Source organism: Oratosquilla oratoria, chromosome 10 (genome assembly GCF_046742065.1).
Source record: "Oratosquilla oratoria isolate Oo_2021 chromosome 10, ASM4674206v1, whole genome shotgun sequence".
NCBI classification, from domain to species: domain Eukaryota; kingdom Metazoa; phylum Arthropoda; class Malacostraca; order Stomatopoda; family Squillidae; genus Oratosquilla; species Oratosquilla oratoria.
The window spans coordinates 67,214,471-67,235,977 of NC_134786.1; the positions used below are offsets into that span (position 1 = coordinate 67,214,471).

At 38.5% G+C, this 21,507-nt stretch overlaps 1 pseudogene; it reads left to right on the forward strand.

The window, feature by feature from the left end:
- Positions 1 to 378: 378 nt before the first annotated feature.
- Positions 379 to 21,318, forward strand: LOC143028954 (uncharacterized; annotated as a pseudogene).
- Positions 21,319 to 21,507: the final 189 nt, after the last annotated feature.

Genomic DNA, 21,507 nt, shown 5'->3' on the forward strand with positions numbered 1-21,507 from the left:
ATTCCTGAACGGGCTCAAGCTTAATCGCCTCATTGGTGGAATTACAGATTCACAGAGTTTTTTCTGGCTGGAACTAGTTTTATTTAGGCCAGCATTAGACCTAAATGCAAAAGAATATGACGAAATCTTCAGATTTTATCCTAGGTAGCGCTATGAGGTTTTATTAAACTCAGGTTAGGATCTTGCGTTAAAAGAGACTTCTTTGTGTCCTCAACTCGTCCAGCATCTTCACTTCTTGGAATGCATTCCAGTCTACTTAAGCTGTCGACGGCGTGCTCTGCTCCGTTGATTATTCCATAAGCAAACACTGAATCCACTCCAAGCTTCTTCAGCACTTTGGATTCTTCTACTGACGTAATCACATTCATCCGGAGAGTCATGATTCTTGCAGCGTAAGCGTGTGTACGCACACATACAAAAGATCAGAAAGAACGCACTTAGGCACACACACATACGCTAGCGCGCATTCACACATACGCACAAACAAGTACATGACCACAAACACACAAACGCCTTACCCCACCATCAACCCCACACGAACACACACACGAACGAACGCACTCACACGTACGAACGCACCCACTTACACGTACGAACGCACGCACTCACACGTACGAACGCACGCACTCACACGTACGAACGCACGCACTCACACGTACGAATGCAAACTTACACGTACGAACGCACGCACTCACACGCACGAACGCATGCACCCACACGTACGAACGCACGCATTCACACATACGAACGCACGCACTCACACGTACGAACTCATGCACTCACACATACGAACTCATGCACTCACGTGTACGAACGCACGCACTCACACGTACAAACGCACACACTCACACTACAAACGCACGCACTCGCACGTACGAACGCACGCACTCACACGTACGAACGCACGCACTCACACGTACGAACGCACGCACTCACACGTACGAACGTACGCACTCACACGTACGAACGCACGTACTCACACGTAAGAACGCACGCACTCATACATACGAACGCACGTACTCACACGTACGAACGCACGTACTCACACGTACGAACGCACGTACGAACGCACGCACTCACACGTACGAACGTACGCACTGACACGTACGAACGCACTTACTCACACGTACGAACGCACGCACTCACACGTACGAACGCACGTACTCACACGTACGAACGCACGCACTCACACGTAAGAACGCACGCACTCACACGTACGTATGTGTGTGTATGTGTGTGTGTGTGTTAGAATAAAAAATGAAACGCATAATGTAAGAGAATATAACGGAAAATACAAAATTAATATTGAATACAAGGGAAAGAAGGGAAGAAAAAACAGAAAAAGAGAAAGAGGGAGAGTGAAAAAGAAAGAAAAAAAACATCTTTATCGAGCCTATTCACCAAGTCAGAGTCTAAAACTATATATTCCTTCTTGGGCTATCTTTCGGCCAATCTCCCTCTCAAGGCCTCCTACCAACCCATGTAAACGGAATAATTCCAAAAGAAACTCCCATTCCAGACGCGATTGAACCATTCCAAATTGTGATTCCCATTTTCTTTCAGTATGCAATTTCCGACCCTCTAAACATTCCCGAGTTCTCATGACTATATCCATAGTCTTGTTATCTAATTGACTTTCGATATTCATCGAACGAGGGTTGTGTGTTGTTGACAAATGTAACTCTACTTCAAAACAAACTTGAGATACATCAACCGAACTTCTGCAAAAGAATTAAATGCTTTGTTATCAAAGAGGGGACGCTGAGCATCTCATTTACTTGCTGATACATAACTTAGGGATATGTGCGTCTATATGTGGTATCTATTCGCATTTATGCTTAAAAATGTACACACACACACACACACACACACACACACACACACACACACACACACACACACACACACACACACACACACACACACACACACACACACACACACACACACACACACATACATATATATATACATATATATATATATATATATATATATATATATATATATATATATATATATATATATATATATATATCACGTGAAACCAAAGTTGGAGCAAAAAAGACTGGAGACGGAATCTATATATTTCGATTGCAAACTGCAATCCGCTTCAGTAGATGTAAAGTAGAGAGAAGTGAGTGCTACAAGTAGCACCCTTAACAAAATAGTGGAATATAGGGAGAGGTCCCTGCCCTCACCTCACTGTATGTAGGGTCAGGAGGCAAAAGTCTTTTTGACTAAACTAGTGATAAAAGTCCTGAAATTATGTCCGAGGACAATTACTCCCCGGACATAATTTCCGGACTTTTTATCACTAGTTTAGTCAAAAGACATTTGCCTCCTGACCCCACATACTGAGTGAGCTGAGGGCAGCGACCTCTCCCAATATTCCCCTATTTCTGTCAAGGGTGCTACTTAAAGGGTGATGGGCAAATACAAGCCTTCCATAGTCTTCCCTTTTTAATTGACGTTTCGACTTCAGGAATCATCTTCAGAATAGTATACAAGTATTAATTCACAGTCTTACACAGCTACATAATACACAATTGACAATTTTTTACAGACAACACGAGCTTAAGTATAGTCCGCTTGTGAACGCTGTAAAGTTCGTTTTGACCTTCTGCGAGGTCGGACACTTCGCTCGGGAGGTGGAGGGGAAGGAGGGAGAGGGGGGGTTAATTTGATAATCTTAGAAACTGTGATGGGGAGTTTACTTTGATGTGGGAGAAGCTTGGTTTGTAAGAAATTTAAAACATTATCTATGTTGACATGGGTGAATAGCGAGACTATATGTAGGCTTAGCAATTTGGTATTTTTTGGGATATTTTGTATTTTAATTTTGTTAAAAAAAAATCTTCCGAGTGCTTGATGTGGGAGTTTGAGAAACAACCACAAAAGGGGAGAATATACTTGTTAGACATTTTGATAATTTACTAGTGCAGGATCCTCTATTAGAAATACTGGGTCTGAGGGTGGTTCCTTCTTTGTGAATTTTTGGCAGGCCATAAAAGTAGGGGAGGTTTGGTTTAATGATTTTAATTAATTAATTAAATATGTTAGATAAATCTACACCTATTATACTTCACACTTTTTTGGTGAACTCACCTGAAATGGTTTTAAGTGGATTTTTCCTAAGTAACCTTATCGTTGAAAAGGTTGTGAACTTTGGCTTCGTAATCTGAGCATATTAATAACACTATTTTCCTCCCAATTTGTCTGCTCTGGTGATGATAATGTTTTCTCGGTTAGTCAACCTTTTCAGCACCTCTGTATCTCTCCGGTAACCTTTTTTTTTTTTTTTTTTTTTTTTTTATCAGAGATACCTTGGAGAGGGATGCCTTTTAAACATAATAAATCTTTGTCAAATCTTACTATATAGTCTAAAGCGTGCCTTTTGCCTGGTTTCATTGCAAAATCGAGGTCTAACCCTAAAATATCTAGTTCTTCTTTTGTAAGAAGGGTACTGGAATAATTAACAACATTGTCGGGGAGCAAGTAATTAGACCAAACACTGTTATTGCACAATCTCACGATTTTTTTACGGTTCGATGGATGTTTGACACTGATGTTAATTGCTTTTCTGTTGGCAAGTTTTAATAATTATTGAAAGATATGATCACTAACACAATGGAACTTCGGGTTTCTCGTGATGTTTCTAACTCGGTAGAAAGCTGAAGAGGATCACATTTAGTGATCGTAATATACGTAACTTCAAATGTATTGTTTTCTTCGACAGTGGGATATTCCGTATTATATATATATATATATATATATATATATATATATGTAGGTATATATATATATATGTATATATAAATATAGATATGTATATATATACATATATATATATACATATATATATATATACATATATATACACATATATATATACACATATATATATATATACACATATATATATATATACATATATATATATACATATATATACATATACATATATATACATATACATATATATGCATATATATATATACATATATATATACATATATATATATACATATATATATACATATATATATATATACATATATATATATATATATATAAATATATACATGTATACATATATATACATATATATACATATATATATATACATATATATGTAAATATATATATATATACATATATATATACATATATATATACATATATATATACATATATATATATACATATATATATATATATACACATACATACATATACATATGCATATATACATACATATATATATGTATATATATACATACATACATATACATATGCATATATATATATATATGTATATACATATATGTATATATACATATATATATATATATACATATATACATATACATATATATATACATATATATATATATATACATACATATACATATACATATATATACATATATATATATGAGAGAGAATGTGGGTGGGGAAGGGCAAACGAAGATGTGTTAGGAATAGAGTTTATTGCCCTAACGTTGCGACCAACTTGGTCTTCTTCAGAGGACTACAGCATTATAAACGGATCACAATTCTTATATTCGTAAGGAGAGGGAACCCGCCAAGGTATGAGCGTCATGTTTTCCCTTTGGCTAACGATTTAATTATTAGGACACTTGCTGCTTTCGAGAGGCATTTAAATCCGTCTCTGTCGTTGTTGTTCTTGTTGGCGGCGATATGTGCAGCTTCCACAGTTTTTCTCATTTTCTTCTCAAATCCCTCGTGTAGAATTTCTGCGTTGTTCCAATCAGGTAGATGTCCACATTTGTCCAGGTGACGAACCAGGGAGTTAGATGTTCTATGAGCCCTGAGATCGTTTTTGTGCTCATTCAAGCGTTTATTGAACCCTCGACCTGACTCACCGAAATAAGATGATGGACAACCGTTGCATGGAATACGGTAAATGACACTGAGATTATTACGCATATTGTTATGTTTCTTAAATATTTTTCCTATTTTATTGGAAGATATTTTTGCTATATTTATTCCACCTTTTGACAAATAATCATCAATAGCTATGGTGTTTATAGAATTAGGGACAGAAATAAAATGAGACTTATCCTTTCCCGTGGTTCGGACGTTTGAGCCATCGTAGATCTTCTTGGCTTTCCTCGTTGTCCTGGTGATCAAACCTCCGGGGTATTTCAGCTTCCTAAAGGTATTCTTGATGTAAGTAAGTTCATCCTCTAGGAATTCTTCGCTGCAGATACGAAAAGCTCTGAGAAAGAAACCTATTAGAACACCCGTTTTAACACGTCTGCTGTGTGCTGAAAAATAATGGACAAAGTCGTCCCTATTGGTGGGTTTCCTGTACACCGAGAAACTTACCTGTTGAGAACCTCTGTGTATCAACGTGTCTAAAAATGGTAAATTACACTCTTTTTCTAGTTCAACTGTGAATTGAATGTCTTTATTCACAGCGTTGAGTCTTCTCAACTTATTTTCTATATTAGTTCTTTTTGGCATCACCACGATTATGTCATCCACGTACCTTAACCAAGTGGTACCTCTTCCCATGATGTTGATGTATTTGTCCATTTCTATTACTTCCATGAATAAACATGCCATGACAGCAGATAATGGACTCCCCATTGCGAGACCTCTAATCTGTTTAAATTCAATGTTGTTAAACATAAAATAACCAAATTTGACACACATGGAAATAAGTTTTATATAATCAGATCTTGGGACTGGAAGGATATCATCATCGATATCTGTTGTTACTTTCTTCACTGCTTCTAGGGCATCAAAAACAGAAACATTTGTGAATAACGCTGTTATATCGAAGCTTGCCAACTTCTTATCACTTACATTCAGATCCTTAAGTCTCTGGATCAGGTCGGAAGAATTTCTTAAATGGGCCCCGCTGATGGAACCGATGACGTTTGAAAGGGGTTTTGCCAGACATTTCGCTAGTCTGTGCGGAGCGCTACCAATCCCTGAAGTTATGGGCCTCATGGGGATATTTACCTTATGTACTTTAGGAAGACCGTGCATTAACGGGGGTTTTTGGAGCTTCTTCTAGTAATCCTAACAACTTTTTTCCCCTGGTTGATTTACGTAGGATTTTTCTCGCTTCTGTATTGAATCTTGCTGATTCTATATCAGCGTTGCCGGCCGGTTGTCTTTCGTATGTTGATTCATCATTCAAAAGATCGGACATTTTGTCCAGATAATCAATTTTATTTAAAATAATTACTCCGCCGCCTTTGTCGGCGTGGGTGATAATAATGTCATTATCATTACTCAAAGTCTGAAGGACTTCTCTAAATCTTTTGGGAATAACAAAACGATTACAATCGGCCAAGGCTTGGTAACATGTTATTACCCCTTGGGTGAAACCTTTATCAACTTCGTTCTCAGACCATTTATAATTATTGTTCACATTTCTCTTGTAGTCCTTACCTTTTCCTCCTATATCAAAAGGTAACCCTACCCTTCGGGCTGGTAAGTAGATTAAATAAGGATTATGTTGTACTAGAACAAAAACTTAAACGTAAGCTACTTTGGTTATGTAATAACAGTGATTGGAACAAATTGGAAAGGAATGACTTTGTGACCAACCTTTCAGACAGACAGCTATCTAAAGACGAGAAATTGGTACTGTCTTTGGGACTTAAATTTGATATAGGAGGAAAAGGTAAGGACTACAAGAGAAATGTGAACAATAATTATAAATGGTCTGAGAACGAAGTTGATAAAGGTTTCACCCAAGGGGTAATAACATGTTACCAAGCCTTGGCCGATTGTAATCGTTTTGTTATTCCCAAAAGATTTAGAGAAGTCCTTCAGACTTTGAGTAATGATAATGACATTATTATCACCCACGCCGACAAAGGCGGCGGAGTAATTATTTTAAATAAAATTGATTATCTGGACAAAATGTCCGATCTTTTGAATGATGAATCAACATACGAAAGACAACCGGCCGGCAACGCTGATATAGAATCAGCAAGATTCAATACAGAAGCGAGAAAAATTCTACGTAAATCAACCAGGGGAAAAAAGTTGTTAGGATTACTAGAAGAAGCTCCAAAACCCCCGTTAATGCACGGTCTTCCTAAAGTACATAAGGTAAATATCCCCATGAGGCCCATAACTTCAGGGATTGGTAGCGCTCCGCACAGACTAGCGAAATGTCTGGCAAAACCCCTTTCAAACGTCATCGGTTCCATCAGCGGGGCCCATTTAAGAAATTCTTCCGACCTGATCCAGAGACTTAAGGATCTGAATGTAAGTGATAAGAAGTTGGCAAGCTTCGATATAACAGCGTTATTCACAAATGTTTCTGTTTTTGATGCCCTAGAAGCAGTGAAGAAAGTAACAACAGATATCGATGATGATATCCTTCCAGTCCCAAGATCTGATTATATAAAACTTATTTCCATGTGTGTCAAATTTGGTTATTTTATGTTTAACAACATTGAATTTAAACAGATTAGAGGTCTCGCAATGGGGAGTCCATTATCTGCTGTCATGGCATGTTTATTCATGGAAGTAATAGAAATGGACAAATACATCAACATCATGGGAAGAGGTACCACTTGGTTAAGGTACGTGGATGACATAATCGTGGTGATGCCAAAAAGAACTAATATAGAAAATAAGTTGAGAAGACTCAACGCTGTGAATAAAGACATTCAATTCACAGTTGAACTAGAAAAAGAGTGTAATTTACCATTTTTAGACACGTTGATACACAGAGGTTCTCAACAGGTAAGTTTCTCGGTGTACAGGAAACCCACCAATAGGGACGACTTTGTCCATTATTTTTCAGCACACAGCAGACGTGTTAAAACGGGTGTTCTAATAGGTTTCTTTCTCAGAGCTTTTCGTATCTGCAGCGAAGAATTCCTAGAGGATGAACTTACTTACATCAAGAATACCTTTAGGAAGCTGAAATACCCCGGAGGTTTGATCACCAGGACAACGAGGAAAGCCAAGAAGATCTACGATGGCTCAAACGTCCGAACCACGGGAAAGGATAAGTCTCATTTTATTTCTGTCCCTAATTCTATAAACACCATAGCTATTGATGATTATTTGTCAAAAGGTGGAATAAATATAGCAAAAATATCTTCCAATAAAATAGGAAAAATATTTAAGAAACATAACAATATGCGTAATAATCTCAGTGTCATTTACCGTATTCCATGCAACGGTTGTCCATCATCTTATTTCGGTGAGTCAGGTCGAGGGTTCAATAAACGCTTGAATGAGCACAAAAACGATCTCAGGGCTCATAGAACATCTAACTCCCTGGTTCGTCACCTGGACAAATGTGGACATCTACCTGATTGGAACAACGCAGAAATTCTACACGAGGGATTTGAGAAGAAAATGAGAAAAACTGTGGAAGCTGCACATATCGCCGCCAACAAGAACAACAACGACAGAGACGGATTTAAATGCCTCTCGAAAGCAGCAAGTGTCCTAATAATTAAATCGTTAGCCAAAGGGAAAACATGACGCTCATACCTTGGCGGGTTCCCTCTCCTTACGAATATAAGAATTGTGATCCGTTTATAATGCTGTAGTCCTCTGAAGAAGACCAAGTTGGTCGCAACGTTAGGGCAATAAACTCTATTCCTAACACATCTTCGTTTGCCCTTCCCCACCCACATTCTCTCTCATTTGTCTGAAATAATCTTATATATATATATATATATACATATACATACATATACATATATATACATATATATATATATATATATACATATACATACATATACATATATATACATATACATATATATACATATACATATATATACATATATATATACATATATATACATATACATATATATACATATACATATACATATATATATATACATATATATATATATACATATATACATACATATACCAAGGCTTTTTCCCCCTTCCAAGGGAGGTAGCCAAAAAGGGAAAGGCATAAAAACACTCCCACCCATTTCATCCCTAAATACACTCCACACCCCTCCCACCCTTCCTCTCATCTGAGCACCTCCTGGATGACGGGTCATCCCTGCACCCTGCCCACCGCCCTGGGTCAGAAGCAGTGTCGCAGGACACAGCACATCCACAGCAAGGCCGCTTCATTTAATCGGCGACCCCCCCTCTCCGTCCCCCCTTGCATATAAGGAGAGGACGGGGAGAAATCCCTTCGGGCTGCGTCAAAACTCACTCACACACACTACCCCCCCCACCCCCACCCCGCCCATTTCTCCCCATGCAGTCACAACATCATCCATATACAACCATTCTCCACTCACCTCTGTCTTCCGTCCTCTCCCTTCCTTCCTCAACAGACATTCCCCTCTTCCCCAAAGCCCCCTTCACCCCATCCATCCACCTCATCCTAGGACGTCCCTCATGTTCACTCCCTCCACATCTGCCTTCCATACCTCTTTTACTAGTCTTTCTTCACTCATTCTTTCCATGTGTCCAAACCATCCTAATATTCTTTCATCAACCCTCTCTCCCAAATCCTTTTTCACCCCTGTTCTCCTCCTCACCTCCTCATTTCTCACTCTATCTAGCCTAGTAACCCCCACCATACTTCTCAGACACCTCATCTCAAACACATTCAAACTCCTTCTCTCTTCTTCTCTTATGTTCCACGTTTCTGCCCCATAGTGCTGTTGGCACAATCACTCCTTCATACAACCTCCTCTTAATATCCATTCCCAAATGTCTATTTCTCATTACACTCTTTAAACCACCAAGGCATTTACTCGCTTCTCTCAATCTACATTCTACCTCCACCTTCACTCCACCTTTTCCTGCTACACTTGCACCCAAGTATCTAAAACTATCCACTTCCTCCAGTCTCTCTCCCTTAATGTTCACTTCCAGTCTACTGCCACTTTCACCCCTTGTACATCTCATCACCTTACTTTTACCCACATTTATCTTTAGCTTTCTTCTATCACATACTCTCCCAAACTCTGCCACCAGCTTCCTCAATCCCTCCTCTGACCCTGCCACAAGCGCAGTGTCGTCCGCAAACAACAGCTGGCTCACCTCCCACTTTTCTCCATTTTCTTTAACCATCTCCAATCCCTGACTCACTACCCTAGCATTCACCTCTCGCACCACCCCATCCATGTATAAGTTGAACAGCCAGGGCGACATAACGCATCCTTGACGAAGTCCCACCTTTACTTCAAACCACTCACTCTCTCCATTTCCAATCCTAACACATGCTCTACTACTCACATAAAAACTCTTGACAGCTCCCAAAAGCTTTCCTCCTATCCCATAAATCTGCATAACCTCCCACAGTGCCTTTCTGTCTACCCTATCATAAGCCTTTTCCAGATCCATAAAAGCCCAAAAAACATCCTTCCCCTTTCCTATAGCTTTCTCACATATCTGTCTTACCACAAAGATCTGATCTACACAACCTCTACCCGTCCTAAATCCACACTGTTCCTCACCAATTACTCCTTCTGTTCCTCTCCTAATCCTCTCAATTAAGATTCTCCCATAAGCCTTCCCTACTACACTCAACAGGCTAATTCCTCTGAAATTACTACATTCACACTTGTCCCCTTTTCCCTTGTAAAGAGGAACTATACAGGCACTACTCCAGTCCTCCGGTACTCTACCCTCTCTCCAGCAAACATTAAATAATCTCACCAACCAGTCCACCATCACTGAACCTCCCTTTTTCAGACATTCTGCATGACATCCATCCAGACCAGGTGCCTTACCTGCTTTCATCATCTTTACAACTGCCTTCACCTCATCCTTCCTTATTTCTCCTCCATTCTCCTCACTCATCACTCTCATTTTCTTCGTATTTCCCACTGCAGCTATCTTTCCTTCCCTATCCTCCTTCACATTCAGCAACTCCCTAAAATATTCTGCCCATCTTCCCCTCACTGCCATCTCTTCCATTATCAACTCTCCATCTGTACCTTTTACCTTTTCTTCCCTACTTGATTCGCCTCCTCTTCCTCTCTTAATTTCTTTCCAAAACATCTTTTTATTACTTTCAAAAATTTCTGTCATACTCCTACCCCATTTCACATCTGCTCTCCTCTTTGCCTCTTTTACCTTTTGCTTTACTTCTCTTTTCTTTTCTTTGTACGTCTCATATGACTCCCCTGTCCTCTTTTGTAACCAATCTGTGAATGCTCGCTTCTTCTCTTCTACAACCTTCTTTGTTTCCTCATCCCACCATTCACTACCCTTTCTTCTATTTCCCCCTGTCCTTCTTGTTCCACACACCATCCTTGCACACTTTAAGACTCCCTCCTTATATATATATATAATGTATATATATATATATATATATATATATATATATATATATATATGCTAATAAGAACACGGGTACCTGTGTTCACTTATGCAAAGTAGACCACTTGGAAAAAGAAAGTAACGAAGTAGAGCGCTTTCGTATATTACATCTTAAGTGCAAAAAGTATTTTTTGCATTGAAAATGTCTACGACTTATTAAATATTTCTGTTAACTGGTCGCAGTTTTCAAATTTACACTCTTTAAGCACTCTCGGAAAAAAATCGTCTGGACCTGGGGATTTTAAGTTACTTGACTACTTCTACCTTACTAACGCTGATATTAGATAGTCTACTTTCTTCATTCCCACTGCAAATCGGATCGCAGTCAGGTACCTCATCTAACCTCTCCTTAGTAAACATCGAGAGAAAATATTTGTTAAACGTCTCTCTCGTTTTTTTCTCCGATTTTACCATGACATTTTCGTCATTTTAAATTGAGCCTATCCATTCCCTATTTTTTGTTCTAGAGAGATGAAAGAAGCCTTTTGGGTTGGACCTTGCTTGTCTGGCAACCTTAATTTCATAGTTACGTTTCGCTGTGCGCGTATTCTTTTTAACCAGTCGTGCCATATGGTGATAATTGGATCCAAGGCGTGTTCCCCGTTTTTTATCCTTACGTAAAACCTCTTTTCATTCCGATCTCATGTTTTCAGCCTGTCCGTCATCCATTTGGGAGTATTACTATTTTTCCGAATCACATGAAGGAGTGCAGGCATGTAAACATGTAGAAAAATAGACAGACAGAGACAGGCATACAGAGACAGACACAGAAACAGACAGACAGACAGAAAGACACAGACACAGACAGAAACAGATACAGACACAGACAGAGACATACAGACAGACAGACAGACAGATACAGAAATACAGACAGGCATACAGATAGACACAGGCAGACAGACAGACAGACAGACAGACAAACAGACAGATAGATAGACAGATTGGCAAACACACACACACACACACACACACACACACACACACACACACACACACACACACACACACACACACACACACACACACACACACACACACACACACACACACACACACACACACACACACACACACACACACACACACACACACCTCACACACACACTTCAACGAACGGACGGCTTAGAGGACGTTCTGAAGAAAAAGTGAAATTTCGTGGATCCCAAAGCAAAGGAAGTACCTATTGTATTTACAGGGTGGGGGAAATTGCTCGTGGTGTAGTGGGAAAGTGAGGAAAAAGGAGAAGGGGAGGGATTACTGAGGAAAATGGAAGGAAATGAGGAAGGGGAGGACTTGACCCAGGCAGGCAGGCGTCATGTAAACAAAAGGGGTCCTGACCAGCTGAGTGATGATGAAAGGTCTAACAAAAATGTAAAGATTAGAAACATAGATATGAGTAGCACAGTGGAAGGTGAGAATAATAATTTCCATGGATTTAATGAGGGGGGGGGGCGGATACCAACCTCCCCCAACTAGCAAGACTCGAAGAAAATATTGAACAAATGACTGAACATTGGGAAAGTAGATTTGATAGAATTTCAAAAATGGCTGAAAGGGTTGAAAGATTAGAAACACTAGAGAAAGCAAACAATAACTTAACTAAGGAAGTAGAACTAAAAAGACAGTTAAAAGAAGTAAAAGAGGAGAATGAAGAATTAAAGAGGAATAATAAAGAAAACAAAGAGGCCATAGCTAAAGAAGCTATGAGTTGGAAGACAACCCAAGACAATAAAATGGCATTCACTGACATAATTAAACAGCAAATGAAAGAACAAACTGAAGACTCAATTAAGGTGATAAGACAAAAGGAGAATATAGTAAGAGATTTAGCAGATAAAAAGAAATGTATAATCATATTAGGAATGGAAGAGAAACACAACCCAGATAGAACCACAAGAATCAAGGAGGAAAATGAAAAAGTAAGACGATTACTAGAATCAGTTCAGGAAGATGAACCAGAAATAATGAAATAAATAGAAGAGAAATTCAGACTCGGAAAATATAGTACAGACAAGACCAGACCAATTAAGATTAAATTCAGGTCACAAACGACGGCAGAGAATATCTTATACAAAACAGGGAAACTAGCAACAAGTGAACAATATAAAAAGGTATGGATAAAAAGGGAAATGAATAAAGAGGAAAGAGAGGAAGAAATAAGAAAAAGACATGAATCTAAGAGAAAAAACGAGACCAGAACGGAGACAGAAAAACAAGAATTCTACTGGAGAGTAGTGAATATGAAATTGAAGAAATGGAGCATAACAGAGAGAAACACAAAAGAAACAGAATACAATGGAAATAAAGTTAAAAGTATCCTACACAAATATAGATGGATTAATAACAGGACTGAAAGAACTGAACAAATATCTGAAAGAGATCCGGATATAATGGGAATTGTTGAAACAAACTAAAAGGCCCACTACCACCCAACAGCATAGAACACAATACATATAATTATTGGATTAGAAACAGAGAGATATAACAAGGGGGTGGAGTTATGTTCCTGACTAAGAAGGATATAAGCGTGAAGAATGTCACATATGGGAACAATACAGTAGAGATGATTATGATAGAAGTAGAAGATAGAGATAAGAAGAGCAGAAAATTTGTAATAAACTACGTGCCCCCAAAAACAGCCTCATGGGAAGAGAATGAACATAAAAGCATGTTAGAAGACACAAGAATAACACTAAACAAGATAATGGAAGATGGAGGAAGAATAGTTATGATGGGCGACTATAATTGCAAAGAAATATGCTGGGAAGAGATGACCGTAAAGGGTGGAGAAGACTCATGGGGAAGTGTTCTACTTGAGATGATTACTGACCACACAATGACACAATGGATCCAAGAGAACACCAGGTATAGAAATGAAGAAGAACCATCGAGACTAGACTTAATATTCACATCAGAACCTGAAATAGTGGAAAAGATAGAATACCAGGCACCAATAGGCAAAAGTGACACATATTGATAGAACTAGAACTAAATGAGAAAAAATACATAAAAAGAAACGAACAATATAGAAAAGGAAGATTGATGTATGAAAAAACAAATTTTGATAAAATAAGAGAATTCTTCCAAAATGAAAACTGGGAAAGAATACACAAAGAAGATACAACAGTAGAAGAGAAATGAAATATTTTGACAAAAATCTATAAAAAGGGAGTAGAAAAGTATGTCCCGAGACAAAAACAGGAAAAAGAATATATAAAGTGCTGGTACAATAAAAGTTGTAGGGAGATGAAAGACAAAAGAGACAAAGCTTGGGCTAAGTGGAAGAAAAACAAAAGACCAGAAAAATGAAAATATATACTTGTTATAGAAATGAATATGTACAAGCGTGCAGAGAGGAAAAGAGAAAATATGAAAAAGATGTCATAGAAAAATGTAAAGATCAACCAAAACTATTCTACAGATTTGTAAACAACAAACTGAAAAACAAACAAGATTTGGAGAAATTAAGACAAGGAGGAATTGAATACACAGAGGAAATTGAAATGGCGGAAATTATGAACAAACATTTTAAATCTGTGTTTACAAGGGAGAACATACAACCTGAAGAGATTGAATGGAAAGAGAAAGTCCCCCCTATGAAAGAAATAAAAGTAACAAAGAATGAAATATTGAACCACTTGAGTAATCTTGATGTCAGAAAATCGCATGGACCAGATGAAATAGCAAACTGGATTTTGAAAGAATGCAGAATGAACTGGCAGACATAATACATAGCATAATGAACAGTTCCTTGAAAGAAGGTAAAGTTCCAGAAGATTGGAAAAAAGCAAATATAGTACCTATATATAAAGGGGGAAATAAAGAAGACCCTAACAACTATAGGCCAGTCTCTCTAACAAGTACAATAGCAAAAATTTGTGAAAGAATTGTAAAAAATAGATGGGTAAAATATTTAGAAAAAAAAAAACAACGTACTAAATCCAAGACAATTTGGATTCAGACAAGGACGATCATGCGTCACCAATTTAATATGTTTCTATTCAAGGCTAATAGATATAATACAAGAAAGAGATGGATGGGCTGATTGCGCATTTCTAGACCTAAAAAAAGCTTTTGACAAAGTACCACATAAGAAGTTGCTTAAGAAATTAGAAACTGAAGGAGGAATACAGGGCAAACTACTAAATTGGATGGAAGACTTTTTGCAAGAAAGAAAAATGAGAGTTGTGATAAGAGACCAACACTCAAACTGGGATGAAGTAATAAGCGGTGTTCCACAAGGAACGGTTCTGGCCCCAATAATGTTTGCTATATATATTAATGACATGGAGGAAGGAATTGAAAGCTATATGAGCTTCTTTGCAGATGATGCAAAACTATTGAAAAAAGTGAACACGGAAGAAGATTGTGAATCACTACAGAGAGATCTAAACAAAGTACAGGAATGGAGTAGGAAGTGGAGTTCAATACAAAGAAGTGTAGTATAATGGAATTTGGAAAAAGTAAAAACAGAATAACAGGATCATATAAATTGGGAGAAGAAGGAATAAAAAAAGTAGAATATGAAAAGGACCTGGGAGTCATTGTTATGAATAATATGTCACCTGAGAAACATAGATTTTTGGAGAAACCTATAATTTAATAAGAACAATCAAAGTTGCATTTACATATCTGGATGAAGAAATGGTGAAGAAAATTCTAATCACCCTGATAAGACCAAGATTGGAATATGCAGCAACGATATGGTCACCAAGTACAAAAAAATGTCTAAAAAAAAACTTGAAAGAATACAAAGAGCAATTACAAAATTGGCACCTACACTCACAAAACTATCATATGAAGAGAGACTAGCAAAACTTGAACTACAGACACTAGAGCAAAGAAGAGAGAGAGGAGATTTGATAACTATTTACAGAATCATGAAAGGCATAGAAATTACTGATAAAGAGAATCTGATAAAATGGGATGATAGAAATACAAGAGGACATGGAAAGAAAATAAAAAAGGACAGCTATAGAAGAGACCTGAAAAAAGAACAGCTTTCCTCACAGAGTAATAGACAGTTGGAACAAGTTAGATGAGAAAGTGGTGTGTGCAAAAACAATACATGAATTTAAAAATAGTTTAGATAAAATGAGATATGAAAACGGGACATCACGAGCATAGCTCCCCTTCCCGTAAAATACAACTAGGTAAATACAACTAGGTAAATACACCTACACACACATACACATACAGACGCACACACATTCACACACACACACACACACACACACACACACACACACACACACACACACACACACACACACACACACACACACACACACACAGTGGTTAGAGTTCCCAGCTACCACTACGGCGATCCGGGTTCGAATCCCGCCCAGGTCTGAAATAATTTTAGTATTGCTGCGCTGCGAGTCGTTACTACAACTCTAGTGGGCGGGGAGTTGGGTGTGTGCGCGCATGTAAGGTAGCAGCATTACCTAGAGATTGGTCATATGATTATATATGAACTCTGAGCTCTCTTCTGGGAGGGAAATAGCTGTCGATCACGAGTCCAATACGCGATCCAAGACCATGGTGAATCACACACACAGACACACACACACACACACACACACACACACGCACACACACACACACACACACACACACACACACACACACACACACACACACACACACACACACACACACACACACACACACACACACACACACACACACACACACACATATTGATACGCAGACATACAGACACATACAGAAACAGACATACAGACAGATAGACAGACGGAGACTGACAAACACACACACACACACACACACACACACACACACACACACACACACACACACACACACACACACACACACACACACACACACACACACACACACACACACACAGGTACACACACACACACACACAGGTACACACACACACATACAGGTACACAGGCACACATACAGACACACACGCATAGACACGCACACACGCGCGCGCGCACACACACGCGCGAGTACATGCACACACACAGACACAAATACACATGTACAGACAAACACGCAGACACACATACAGACACACAGACACATACACGCACAGACAGACAGGGAGAAAGACACACACGCACACACGGCACATTGATGTAGCAGTCAATATCTTGGTCAGTGAACTCAGCAAACAGAACTCAATCTGGGATTGAAGATCCTCACATTCTTTAAGACGCTACCGCTTCCTTTGAAGAAGATATCGTGTGTGTGTGTTGTGTAAAATCATAGTATCATCCATAGAGCGGACCACACAACTATAAAGCTCTCATTATAAAGTGTGGTGTGAGGGAAGTAATTGTCTATCACGAATCCAGTTCGTGATCTAAGACCATGATGAATCATATGCTCGCATGGACACAAACACACAGACACGAGCTTGCTCACGTAAATTATGTAACTGCTCAGATATTTCATTTTGTTGACTAACAGTCATCTTCTCCAATCCCTAAACTTAATCAGATCAGGTGGAGTTCTGATCTAATCTAAACCGAATCCTGAAGCTCTACTTCTCTTAATGTCAAACACGAATAATCTAGTCAAGCTTGTCAAGCAATTTGTTTCTTTAATCCTGGACCGATATTAGTTCACCACAGTCCGTCGAAATACAAGGAACAAAAGCTGTGAGCGACCGATGACAGTGATGAATAAATTTTTATATTTTACGTGCAACCAAATTTTAATCATTGATATTTCGTGGATCGAGAGCAGGACATTTCGAGCAGGATTAAGCTACGTTAGACAGCGTAGACGCGTGATTACAGCGCAACGCTAAACTAATCTGTAATTCTACTGCTTTGTATTAATCCATTTATTATGGCTTCTTTATTACTACATGCGAGTACCTGCGATTTAGTACAACACTTGTACAGCCAACAAATGTTACAAAAAAAAATAGAAAAGAGAATTATATCTACGAAACATATCGCACACTTTATCACAGAAACACACACCTTCCCACACCCCTATCAAAGCCCTACATCACCATACCATAACAATCACACGTACTCACTGCACACGCACAAACACACGCACAAATTAGAAAAATGTGAGAATATAATTTGAAAATGGTAAATGTGGTACCAATGGATACAGAAGTTAAGAGGTCCTTCTTTACTATAGACCATTATCCTTGATTTGCACGATGGTCTAAACGTGGAAAACAAATGTCAAAAATAGGTCGATTAATTATTTAGAGATGATTACGCGAAAGAGAGGACTGAGTACAATGTACATACTTGGGCATAGAGAAGGCTTTTGAAAAGGTGCTACATAGAAACTGGAAGATGGTGGAGAGCTCAAGGGAGCATACCAGAATGGATGAAGAATTTCCCAAAGGATATGTTCATCCGAATAGTAATGAAGATAGAGATGTCGGATTGCAGAAAAGTGGCGTATGGCGTACCACAAGGCTTGCTGCTGGCACCCGAAATGTTCTTGATATATATCAAAATTATATGTTAACTTATCCGCTGATGATCCCTGGCTCACGAAGAGAGTCATAAGTGAAGGGGATAGTAAATTAGTAGAGGAAAACATAGATAAGGTCTAATCCACTCCAAAGTGAAATGTGGAGCGGTGGTGGCGTGGTCACCACATAAAAAGGTACGCAAAATATATAATGTATATTGTGCGGCAACAATAAGGAATCCTAACCTAGCTAAACACACACACACACATACACAAAAACACAAACACACATATACACACACGCATACACACACACACACACGCATACACACACACACACATACACACACACACACACACACACACACACACACACACACACACACACACACACACACACACACACACACACACACACACACACACACACACACACACATACGGCGCAGTGGTATCGTCTGCGGCCGCCACTACGGTGGTCTTAGTTCGAATCCCGCCAAGGGCTGAAATAATTTCAGTATCGCTGCGTTGCGAGTCGTTACTCCAACTTTCGTGGGCGGAGAGTTGGGGGAGTGTGAGCGTGTAAAGTCAGCATTACCCATACATCAATCATATATGAACTCTGAGCTCTCTCCCGGGAGGGAAATAGCTGTCGATCACGAGTCCAACACGTGATTCAAGACCATGGTGAATCACACACGCACATACTTTATATGGGGAGATAGGAGAGTGAAAAAATTACATGATACATTTAGAGCAAGAAAAAATGAAAATAGATTAAGAGTGCATAGAAAAAAAAAGACTTTGGCGGATATAAATAAGCATAGATAAAAATCGAGGGACAAATTTGTGGACATTAAACTGACAAAATATGGGAAAAATGCTACAAAGTAGTTCATTCTAGAATACTTTAATTGAAACTGAGGATTAAAGTAGGGGATCACCGCCTCTCTCAGAAAAAAACAAAAAACGATAAATCGTATAATTGGAATTCGTTCGTTACTAATTGGTGCAAGCCTATTCATACCATCCATCGGCATCTTTTTGATATGGAACTCAAGTTCTGATTGTGCCAATCAGACAAAATATTAAATTAATTTTCCTTGTTTCGAAGGACCTGTATTCACTATTTACTTTTTGCTGCTTAAAAAGATTCAGCACTCTGGTTCGTCTTGTCCCTTTTGTATGACGGATGTTTCTTAGCTTTTTTTTTTCAGACAAGGATGGGGAGAGGGGTGGACCCTATGCCGAAGCGAGTGGTTAAGATAGATTCAATACCCTTAGCTTAAGTCGAAGCCTCTTCCATGCATGCGGTAACCCACCAATGCCAAAACCCTTAACCTCTCCCAGTTACCTAGTGACCTCTCCCAGTTTTCCGATAACCTCCTCCAGTGAAGAGCAAGTATGAACACAAACACATAAAATGTAATATCATCCTTCCATTCTTCGAAACATTCTTCCCCAATCACAAAGTAAGAATATCCCAAGCTACTGAAGAAGGGTTTTGTACCCGAAATCGCTCTCTAGCTATAATGACTACCTATAGTGAAATTATAAATCTCCTTTCAAAGGAAAACAAATCCATAGACATATGGAAAATACTGTTATAGAAAATAATAAATGCACAAGTAGTCATCACTTTCAATGAGGTATATATATATATATATATATATATATATATATGTGTGTGTGTGTGTGTGTGTGTGTGTGTGTGTGTGTGTGTGTGTGTGTGTGTGTGTGTGTGTGTGTGTGTGTGTGTTTGTGTGTGTGCATGTGTGTGTGCATACACATACATAAACAAACCAAGATACAAACAAAAGGTTCAGCTAAAGCAGGGGTTCTCTAAAAGAATCAATGAATAGCCAAGGGGTCGAAAGAGGGTTGAAGAATAACCAGAGGGTCGGTGAATGTTTACTGCAGCACAGTGCAAAGAGGAATTGATGAAGTGGCAAATAATATAAAAAAAAAACATGGTATCTGAACTTCAATACAGTAAAGTATCTTTACAACTCGATGAATTGACTTTAGGCAGCTCTTATCTTCTAATGTCCTATGTGAGGTGTTACAAAGTCAAAAGTACATTATTGATGAACTTTTGTTTGCCAAGTATCTCACGGCTGATGCAAAAGGCGAGATAATTTTACAATGTATGCAGCAATGTTTTTGGAAAGCACAACATACCTTTCAGTAATATTAATGCGGTGGCTACTGATGGCGCACCAGCAATGGTTGGCCGGTACAGAGGATTTTTGAATTTACTTAAGAAAAAAATGCCTGATATGCATACTGTTGCCAAGAATCCCATTGGTAAAGTGCGTGATGCCTTGAAAGTGCGCATCATGGCAATTAACACAATCAAAGCACATCCACTTAGAGTGTTTGCGCAGCTGTGCGATGAAAATTATAACATGTTTAACCAATTACACCTGCACACTGCTGTAAGGCCTAGTGGTCACATCTTTCAAAGGTTTGTTGATTTGTATAACTCAACTGTTCGTTTCCTGACAGATGGACTCATCTCTCTGTGAAAAGTTGGAAAAAAGCAAAATGCGATGTTTTATTTAGCAGACCTCTATTTAAAATTTAACGAGATAAAAAAAAAAGAAGAAAAAAATCTCCAGGGTTTTGATGTTACCATAATTCAGGTCAGAACAGTTCTACTGGGATCCCAAGGCAAGCTAAGCTTGTTTAGAGCTTCACTGGCGCGTAGAGATTTTTCTCTATTTTTTAAGCTTAAACAGATACAAAGTGAAA